Here is an 8,030-nt window from a genome sequence, read left to right as displayed (position 1 = left end):
TTGGATGTAATAATGAACATAGCAGTCGTCATTTACTCCCGACATCTGAGCCGCTGAAAACGCAGTGGATTACGTTTGTTTCTGAAGGGAATGCGCCCCCGATCTGCCTAAATGTGTTTATGTTCACGCGAATCATTCGTGATCCAGCTTCACCTCCAGAAGAAGTGAGTATAAGCTTCTTTAATGAATCTTTGCAAATCGCCTTTCCTAAAAACGTGCTAGTTAGCGAGTTCCGCGGCTAAAGTAAACAGTCTCATGATGTGAGCACGGTCGCCCGAGCCTTCCTCGTCATCGTCCGGCTCAGCCTCGGCGAGCGTCCTCCGCAGCCGGGTGCTGGCGTCTCCCCTGCGGCGCTGCGTCTGCGGCTCGTCCTCCTGCGCCGCCACGCTCTCGCCCTCGGACTCCTCGCTGGCGCTGAAGCCCAGCTCGGCCAGACGCCGGCTCCGCTCGCGCGCCGCGCCGCTGCCGTACGCCGGAGAGGACGGCTCCGAGGCGCCCGCAGGGGACGGAGAGGAATCATATCAACTTGTGGAAAACGGGCATCTGGTGATCCCTTTAAAGTGTGAGTGTGTTGTCGGTGTGGTGTCTGGTCCCTCACCAGCGGCTCCAGGTGCGGCACACTCGCATGCAGACGCACAGCTGGCGCTGGCTGAGGTGCTGAAAGACGCGGAGCCAGACGTCCCGGGGCAGCACGTGCGATGCTCCGCTGTTCAGCGGCAGGCAGTGTGGCTCCGAGTCGGTTTCGGAGCTGGAGGAGGACGAGGAGCTGGAGTCGCGCACTCGCTCCAGGAGCTGGCACATGCGCTTGAAGCGCTCCAGTTTCTCACGGTGATGTGAGCGCTGGTCCTGGCTCGGCGTCGAGGCCTGCGCTGCATTCGAGCCGTGTCCGCCGCCCGACGAAGAGTTCGGCCCATTCGCTTCAGAGGAGTCCGACGAGTTGGGTTTGGCTTTCTGCTGAAGACATTAAAGAAAGTGAGTTACTCTAGCGAGATAAACTGACCACCGTGCATTTCATGTCAAGACTCAAGACTGTAGAGAAGAGAACAGGCGTACCTTCTTCAGGTGTTTATCACGGGCACCTTTGATCTGTTGGGGACAAACAGAAAGACACGCAGTGTTCATACAGTACTCTGAACTGACACCAACACTCCATCATGACAGCAATGATCAGCAATGTTGCCAACTTCTTTCAATGGAAAGTAGCTAAAGTCTGCTCGAAATGTCGCTAGATGATGTTATACGTTAGTTTAGCATTAGCATCCGATATCGATATAAACACTATTAAAAAAAGCCTCGTAAAAACTGCCAAGAATGCCCACAACAGATGTCTGTTCATACAAACTTACGAAAAATGTATTTGCCAAGTCTATGACACCTCATATAAAACCATATAATATTTTAGAAAAAAAACAGCATAAATTAATGTTCACCTTTTATTTGTATTTAGCCTTCATACAAACAAGAAATGTGAAATCACTGTCAAATAATCGTCTCAGACTCACCTAATTAATATTAATATCTTTAACTTCAAACTATAGCCTAACATACACTACCAGTCAAAAGTTTTTGAACAGTAAGATTTTTAATGTTTTTAAAGAAGTCTCTTCTGCTCACCAAGCCTGCATTTATTTGATCCAAAGTACAGCAAAAACAGCAATATTGTGAAATATTTTTACTATTTAGAATAACTTTTTTCTATTTGAAAAAAATTTAAAATGAAATTTATTCCTGTAATTTAAAGCTGTATTTTCAGCATCATAACTCCAGTCTTCAGTTTCACATGATCCTTCAGAAATCATTCTAATATGCTGATTGAGAAACATTTATTATTTTTATCATTATGCTGAAAACAGCGGAGTAGAGTTTAAATAGTAAAAATATTTCAACATTTTACTGTTTTTGCTGTACTTTGGATCAAATAAATGCAGGATTGGTGAGCAGAAGATAATTCTTTAACAAATTTTTTTTTTAAATCTTACTGTTCAAAAACCTTTGACAGGTAGTGTAGGCTGATTCTTATAGATTGAAACAAATGTGCTTTAGCCAGTATAAAGAGTATGAAAAGTGCTCCGAGTCGCTGCAGAAAAAAAAGAGCAACAACAAAAACATGTTGCTGGAGACGGCTTATTGAAGATGCAAACTGATTGTCTGCCAGCAGGAGGCGCTGTTAGTGATAAAACTAGCGGTTTGTCCAGTAACGGCTGTAATCAACACAGCTCTGCTCATGAACGCTTCTTTATCAGATCAAATAGAAACTTTTCTGAAGACAGTCCTTTCCCTTCAGAGATACATTCATATAAAACACCCGCGCCGTGTTATGATTTTGAAACGTGCAGTGCTCATGTTTATTCAACGAAGTCAAACGCCACAAATAAATCAATGTATGTTTAATAGCAGGTGCTGTCACATTTACTCTTGCATTGAGAAATTAGAAAAAAAAAATCTCAGTGGTAATCCACGCAATGAGGAATTTCACCTGATGGGCTTCAGGTGTCAGAGCAACGCCCCTATGTTCACGTTTGGTGACGTCTGACACATGAGTTTACAGCGTTGAGGGTTTAGTCACTTGATTCGGCAGTGGCCTCTGTGTAGGTGCTGATTTACACTGACCGTTCAGTTCATTCAGTTCAAGAATATGCAGTGCTGCTCACAAATCTGGCTGTTCGGAAAGCAGTTCACATGTTTGGTCATGTCTGGGATGTCTCTGTGATCTGACTGCACCTTCAACATACGACTCCAACACACATTTCTTTACCGTTTTACAATTAAATGCAGCCTTTTATGAAATAACAGAGACCTTTTTGGTAACTATATATAATAACTAGGGATGTGCATCACGACTAATTGCATTAACATTAAAGCAGAACATTTTCCAACCGTCTAGTCAAACAAACCCCCAGAAGACTGTGTTTGCTTTGATCAATGTATTTTCAAACTTAAGCATTCACTTAATCATCGTTAGCCAATACGGACGTATGTTTAATAGCAGGTGCTGTCACATTTACTCTTGCATTGAGAAATTAGAAAAAAAAAATCTCAGTGGTAATCCACGCAATGAGGAATTTCACCTGATGGGCTTCAGGTGTCAGAGCAACGCCCCTATGTTCACGTTTGGTGACGTCTGACACATGAGTTTACAGCGTTGAGGGTTTAGTCACTTGATTCGGCAGTGGCCTCTGTGTAGGTGCTGATTTACACTGACCGTTCAGTTCATTCAGTTCAAGAATATGCAGTGCTGCTCACAAATCTGGCTGTTCGGAAAGCAGTTCACATGTTTGGTCATGTCTGGGATGTCTCTGTGATCTGACTGCACCTTCAACATACGACTCCAACACACATTTCTTTACCGTTTTACAATTAAATGCAGCCTTTTATGAAATAACAGAGACCTTTTTGGTAACTATATATAATAACTAGGGATGTGCATCACGACTAATTGCATTAACATTAAAGCAGAACATTTTCCAACCGTCTAGTCAAACAAACCCCCAGAAGACTGTGTTTGCTTTGATCAATGTATTTTCAAACTTAAGCATTCACTTAATCATCGTTAGCCAATACGGACGTTTTTATTAAAATCAACTGAATCAATAGGCCAATAGACTCAACAGCCTATGATAAACAGAACTGCTGAAATAAATGTTAGTCAGCACATATATGGTTGTTTGTTGTTCGCTATCACTGCATCTGCTTGTGTGTCCGGGTCGAACACGCTTCATGTGAATGAAAGCATCTGTGACAGATGGCAAAATCTCAAGAAATGCTTGACGTGTTCTGGCAACTGTAAGTTATTTAAGGGTATTCTATTCATTAGGATACCGATATAACAACTCTTGTTGTCAAGTACGTTTCATAGTGTTTCCCCTTTAAACCAGTATAACATAACCAGTATTGTCCCTCATAACCAGCAGTACAGAAGCAAGATTCATTTTAATATGCCAATTTGACATAAGATAAAATATTCCCTCGCTTTGCTCATCTTCCCAGTGTACCTTTCTCCGAAACCGCCTCGATGGAGAAAACTAACATATGCAGGTGCCTCAAAATAACAGGACTTTGTTTTCCACTCCAAATATATATGAAGTATTAGGTAACACTTTATTGTAAGGCTTCCTTGTTACACGTTACATGTAATTACTATAATAATTATGCATAATTACATGCAAGTAACCCTAAGCCTAAGTAAGTGCACGTAGTTAATTAATTACTCAGTACCTAAATGTATAATTACACTGTAATAAGGACACCTTAAAATAAAGTGTAACCAAGTATTATTTTTAAATGTATCATTAACATGACAGTAACTTGAATAAAGCCTTTGAAAATATATAAAGAAAAACAAAAGGAATAAATAAAAGACTAGTCTTTCCAGTGTTGACTAGCAGTCACAGTATTGTTTAGTTGAGCAGTGCCTAATAATAACTAGTTACACGAAGGGTGACTCTCTCTCTCTCTCTCTGTTTGATTTGGCTCTGCTCAAGAAACAAGCTGAATCATGAGCGTGCAGCAGTAACCAGGCAGCACTTGCTCTGCGTTACTCGCCTTCTTCTTGGAGCCGCTCTCCTGGGGAAGCTCCTTGTCCTTCTTGCGTCTGGCTCCGTCTTCCAGAGACAGGCTCTTCTTCTTACTGGGAGGCGGCTCATCCGTCAGCTTCCAGCGACTCACCTCCCCATTGTCCATGCGCCTCTTCCCCAAACCGTCTCCTTGATCCTAAACGCCAGACGGACTCCTGCATTACTATTATTATTATACCCACGTTTATGTAAATATGTAACGAGCTGGAAACTGTACAGCTATAATGCACTTCCATATATCCTTTAAAGGCACTTTTGCTGGAAAGATGGCATACAATGCAAAACATTACTGACTCTTTTGTACTTTTCTACACATTCTTACTAGTGCTTCCATGAAAACTCATTTTTGCAATTCTGCACAGTAGGGCTGTCAAATTTTTTTTCGAATTTTGAATATTCGTTGAATTTAAAATAAAAATCCACGTCCTTTGTATTAAACTATACATACATGATGCGGTTTTGTTTCTAATTGTTTAAGCAACTTTATTAATTATATATGGTTTATAAACATTATTTCAAACATTATGGACTTTTTTCAAAGATAGTCGTGTTATTTTATTGCTTTGAATAAACGTGCATTAGTAATATTTTGCTCGATGCGCCCTCTTGTGGCCTCAGGAGAGAAGCCAAAAGCTTTTATTCCCCCCTAACTGAAATTGTGCCTTTTAAATTTGAATATAATTCAAATATTGATAATATTCAAGCACAAAATTCGAATTTAGTTTTTCAGCCATTTTGACAGCCCTACTGCACAGTAAACCTTTTGATTAAAATTAAAAAATTCAAACATGAAAACATGATCTCGGTCACAAAACATAGAATACGTAGCATAAAACTAGACCTCTAAACAAGGTGTGGAAATGGATGCAGACAATCAGTGAGTGTAAAGATTCAGTGTTTAGAAACGGCGAGAGTCTGTGGGTCTGTAGAGTCTTACCTTGCTGGTCTTTCCCTCCTTGTGGCACTTTGGACATTCCCAGCAGTTTGGGATCTCATCATTAATAATGCCTTCAGCCTTGCCCATCTGAGGAGAGACAGTTCATCAGCAGTGTTACCAGCAGCCGCTTCAGCCGCTTCACTCCCAGTGTGTGGCACAAACCTTCAGGCAGCTGGGGTGGATGATCTCGTTGCAGATGGTGCACTCCATGAGCGAGAGGCTGAACTTCTCCTCCTCCGACTCCACCGTGTCCTCCTTCCCCGCTTCTCCACAAGTGAAACACACGGCTGTGTGCGGCAAAACCGGCTGAGGAGAGCAAAAACCCGGAAGCAAGTTAGCATTTTAGCACTTCCGGTTCTATCATCCCAGAGTCAATGGGTTTTTTGAATGGGAGTTTGGTTAAATCCCCTAAAATAAGGTCCGTGGTTCACTCAAGCTCAAGATACGTTTACGTTTTATTCTGCAACATAAAACACACCAGTTACACCCCACTCGTGATTTTTTAAACTGTTACATTTCTTAAAGGAGACATATTATGCCCCTTTTTACAATATGTAATATAAGTCTCTGGTGTTCCCAGAATGTGTCTGTGAAGTTTCAGCTCAAAATACTCCACAGATCATTTATTATATCATTTTAAAAATGCCTATTTTGAGTGGAAGCAGAAAACCTTTAAAAAGCACGGTTGTTTACAAGTTGCTAAATGGGACTACAGGCGCTGTCGGAGTCATTAAACGTCATCACGCCGAACAGTTGATCATTTTACAGTATTTTCCAATCGTAGTGTATATAATGAAGGGAAAGCCTCTGAGAGTGTGTGGAGTGTGCAGTGGTTTAGTTTGAGGTCTGGACTCACCGCGGTGCACTGGCGGAGCAGACAGGACTGCTTCATCCGGCCCGGTCCACCGAACTTCTTCATGTCCTTGCAGAAGTGGCACTCGCCGCACTCGGTCCTCATACACGCCTGACAGCGCCGGCACCGTGTCCGCCGCCGCCGCGCCCCCCCCAGCACCTTACTGCCAGACATCCCCTCTGCATTCAACTGCAGAACAACACAGCACAGCTCACAGATCTGCCAGACAAACACCACGCTTGACCTGCATTACTACAGCTACACAACACTCTCACTGAATGAGTCACAGTACATTACACAGAATAACCCCACAATAATACACTTCTTGAGGCTACGCTAATGTTTTTAGCTCTATAGTATTTGCCTGATAAACGCTCATCCAGGACACAGATTCTCTCATTCGCTCTATACACACAAACACGTGTCAGAAGAGGGATCTGGCGCCATCTTGAGACTCACTGACAGACGGCTAGAGAATCAGGAGTCTCTATTTACAGCAAGAACCCAAAAACACAGCTTAGAAGAGCAATTAGACTGAAAGAACTGAAAATAGAGTGGAAGACATGTACGTTAGGTCACAGAGTATATTCTGACTGAAGCACTGCTCTTGATGAACTCCTGATCGTGCATGGACAATGTCCTGCTCTCTGATGAACGTGTCCAGTCCCTTCAGAGAGAGGTTTCTCAGCCAGAGCCATGCTAAACATCTCAACTTTTCCTCAGGATTATTCTGAAGGGAGAGGCCAGCCCAGAATGAAATCTGACTGATCACCGATTAGGAAATTAAAATGAATCCTAGCTATTTTCCTCATGCATGTTACCAGTCTCATTGTGAATGATTCATCCATGCATATTTTGGACCTTGTAATCTTATAATCCTTAATAAAAATGTCATGACCTGCTCTTCGTGTGATGTGACACATGAATTAAAAAATATATAATGATGAGTGTGGAAGAATTTATTTATTATAAAAGTAAGAATTGTCCATTATGATTTCATGGTAAATTTAACTACATCATATGACGTAAATATAAGCTAAAAACTCATACGGGGCATTTTTGCCTCAATATCTTGAAAGTTGGGTTCATTCTAACAGGCTACGTCACACACTGAATGCACAGACTCTTAAAGGGGCAGATCACCCAAAACTGAACCTTTGCTGTTCATTTACTCACCCTCAGGCCATCCAAGATGTACGTGACTTCTTTCTTCAGTAGAGGAGTAAAGAAGATTTTAGCTGAAACCATTGTCCTTGGTGATTCATTAAATGCAAGTCAGCGGCTGCCTGTTTTTGAGAATTAAAAAACATATCAATGAACACAAAATTAATACCCGTGGCCCCAGACGAGATATTGAGGTCTTATGAAGCAAAACGATCGATCTGTGCAAGAAACTACAAGTTACTCAATCTAAACTCACTTTCAGACGCCTGACAGTCACTCTTCAGGATTCAAAATGAGCCGAAATACATTACATTTAGTCATTTAGCAGATGCTTTTATCCAGAGCGACTTATAAATGAGGACAATAGAAGCAATCAAACTAACAAAAGAGCATAGATATGCAAGTGCTATAACAAGTCTCAGTTAGACTAACACAGCACATGTAGCAAAGTTTTTTTTTTATTATATAATAAAAAGAAAACAGATAGAATAGAAAACGACTA

The 8,030-nt window shown here is 41.7% G+C and overlaps 1 pseudogene; it reads right to left on the bottom strand.

The window, feature by feature from the left end:
* The window catches only part of LOC107727141 (F-box/LRR-repeat protein 19-like), a 19,849-nt pseudogene that overhangs the window by 8,186 nt on the left and 3,633 nt on the right, over positions 1 to 8,030 (bottom strand).

This window comes from Sinocyclocheilus rhinocerous, unplaced genomic scaffold (assembly GCF_001515625.1).
Source record: "Sinocyclocheilus rhinocerous isolate Xijiao unplaced genomic scaffold, SAMN03320098_v1.1 scaffold4140, whole genome shotgun sequence".
Lineage (NCBI taxonomy): Eukaryota > Metazoa > Chordata > Actinopteri > Cypriniformes > Cyprinidae > Sinocyclocheilus > Sinocyclocheilus rhinocerous.
Note: the sequence above shows the minus strand (reverse complement) of the source record. Positions and strands in the feature narration are given on the sequence as shown.